Source organism: Carassius carassius, chromosome 37 (genome assembly GCF_963082965.1).
Source record: "Carassius carassius chromosome 37, fCarCar2.1, whole genome shotgun sequence".
Lineage (NCBI taxonomy): Eukaryota > Metazoa > Chordata > Actinopteri > Cypriniformes > Cyprinidae > Carassius > Carassius carassius.
In genome coordinates this window covers 1180126-1183101 of record NC_081791.1, presented here as the reverse complement: position 1 = coordinate 1183101, position 2976 = coordinate 1180126, and the positions used below count along the sequence as shown (strand labels likewise).

The window sequence follows — 2976 nt, the reverse complement described above, 5'->3', positions numbered from 1 at the left end:
CGCAGATCCGCACGAGAGCCCTTCGACGAAAAGGTGGGTGCGCTTTGAAAATAGTTCAGAGGAGCACGAAGCATCTTCACTGAGAGCAATGCTCACACTCGCCCGTCTCTAAACCCAAAACCGCGCACTTCCCAAAACAAACAAAACAGTAATGATGTGTATCCATATGGAAGTTTATTAATGCCAAATGTTTTTGAATTAAAAAAGCTTGTTGAATTACAATAACTGAAAAAATATGCATTGCATTAACTGTACCGGCATTTAAATGCGTTGAATTTTTAAGTCTTGCATTATTATGGGCTGAAATTCAACATGGTTGTATATTTAAGACATGAATATTTCAATTAAAAACATTTCAAACAGATTTTCATAATCAAAAATTCAAGAATTCATATTCACCTTTCAGATTTCACTTCCAAAATATTCGATCTGTTTAAAAATACAACCTATAATATTCAACAGGCAAGTTTCAGTCCATTTTATTTCGCTTTACAAATTCGCTTCCACAAATTCAGTGGTTCAAATTCGACAGTAAATTCAACGTTTCACATCCGGGAACAACAGGAAAATCAGTCGATTACCGATCATAATCTCATCTGCTGTAAATCATCACCATGCAAGCGCATCTTTGTCTTGACAAGCATCAAAGCAACAGACACGAGAGGCCTTCATAAAACATCATTTGACGAAATGGACCGAGCGGTGAGTACAAGTTATGATTTTATAGGTCAGTATGCTGTATTTATATGCGGAAAATTAAGATTAAGACCCAAATCATTGTTTACTCAAGAGTCTTAAGTGATTCCTCTTGTTACCCCAAGTACACAAGCTGTGTTTTTTTACTACAAAGGTGATATAATGTGATCAATATAAATCCAGAATTCTCTTGCCTTGTGTTTATATTTTTTTTCAAGTAAAACCACTATAATACGCTGAAATTGAGTGTATTGTTTGGTTATGCTATGTTTGGTTAATGACAATATACTAAATAGCACCATTTTTATATATAGCACCATTAAATACAACCCAATCGCAATTATAAAATAAATCTGCCACTTGTAAATTAAGTTACATTTCTACCAGTATATCAGTTAATCTCCGTCTTTTAATTAAATAGGACTTGTCACTGCTATGTCCAGGCAAGGGCTTCATTTCTCAAAAGCATCGTAGGTCTGAGTAGATGGTAGAACCAATGTCACAGTGTTTCCCGCGCCTTACACTCTATTCATGGCGGCACCCCGCGAATTCATATTCTGCCTAAAGGGTCCGCTTTAATAGTGGGAGAGAAAGAGGTTTCTCCGGTAACGGCAGCTCTGAGCTCACAAACACGGCCTTATCAAGCATTACATGCAAAATGAAATGAAAATGAAATCGAACATTTTCTAAATGCAGTCGGTTTCCTTCTGAAATACAGTGATGAAAAACACCCGCTCTGGTTTTTGATTTTGAAACGTGCAGTGGTCATGTTTATTTAATGAAGTCCAAGCCTTTTGGAAAATCCATTTGTGGCGGTCAGTTTTGATATCAAAAGTGGCCGGAAACCCGACCACTCGATGCTTTTCAGAAAGACAGTTCTGTATCTACATTAATAATTTGATATCTATGTTGACGTAATATTTTTTAAGATACTTTCCATCTTCCATCCATGCCGTGTTTGTTTCACAAGGGAGACAATGAAGTGCTGAGATCAGCAAGGCACCTTTTGTCACTTTTGACACAAGAGAGAGCTGATGGGTCTTCTACTAGTCAGGGTATAAACAGGTATTGCTTTTTTTTTTATTATTAAATGGCAACACATACATTGTGATCAAAATTTTGATTTTTGTTGTTGTTTGGTTTGTCAGATCATCTCATGTTAGAGGACAAACTCCCGGGCCATCTTCTGTCCAAACAGAAATGACCAGGTCAGTAGAAACTGTATATAACAATCCTCGCCTATTATGAATCGTAAGTCTGTTCTGCCCTCTAGTTACAATTTTTAAAACAGGTCCTTTCCTGGAAAAAAAAAGTGTTACTTTGTGCTCTTTTCAAGAAAATAAAAGCATTTTAAAATAAAAGCCCTGTTTTTTGTGATCTTTCCCATTCATTCTAAATGGACAGTCATATTTGACTGGGAACACCTCAAGTGTGACTTTGTGCCATTTTGTACAAAATAAAAGCCTTTCAAAACAAACCCCCTTAAACATCAAAGTACACTATTGTGATAAACAGTGAACATTTTCATCAGTTTTTATTTCATTGTGAAAATTATTAATAAATAATGCTTTTTCACTCATAAAATTAGGTGCCTACTGTCAGATAAACAAGGCTTAGGATTAATCAGATGCAAATATAAATACAAAACCACTCCTAATTGAAAGAAAACAAGTTGACAAAAAGATTGAATCCAATATTTGGTGATAATATAGCATAGAGTGATTAATAAAAAAAAATGTAAGGGCCGGGTCATTCCTCCTAAGTTCTCTCTGAAACATACTGCTATAAAATTGACTCTTCTCTAATTAATTCATGGAAAAAGCTTTCTTTGAATGAACACGCATATACTTCAGGTCGTTGTTACTGTTCTTGTTTAATGCAATTTTTTATTGTATCCTGTTTTATGCATGGTTATGATATGAACCACTCGTTAATGTTAACATTACCATGTTTAGTATATATTAATTCATCTTCTAGTATATATTAATTCATCAAGATCTAAATGAGAGTGTATATTATATGTTGAAACCTATGCAACATATTAGTGTTCTAAGAATCCTTACTAATTTGTATATCTACTTCTGATCTAGTTATATATGCAAATTACCAGGCTTTCACGCAAAGGGTTGTATAATGTTATGACCCTGTCTTCCTTTTCTTTCATAGATATATACACTAGATGTCGCCTTGGGGTTCTAAGCATGCGTCAAAACCGCCGCCATCTTGGAACACGGGTCTTGTCATAGGAGGTAGCTAGGTAACACTGCGATCTCCGCCTGT

General features: G+C 35.2%; 1 long non-coding RNA gene across 1 annotated transcript; it reads left to right on the top strand.

The window, feature by feature from the left end:
- Window positions 1-615: 615 nt before the first annotated feature.
- Window positions 616-1978, top strand: LOC132117638 (uncharacterized). The gene is made up of 3 exons (XR_009425794.1): window positions 616-702; window positions 1667-1761; window positions 1845-1978. It is a non-coding gene; the product is annotated as an uncharacterized LOC132117638 (long non-coding RNA).
- The last annotated feature ends 998 nt before the right edge of the window (window positions 1979-2976 follow it).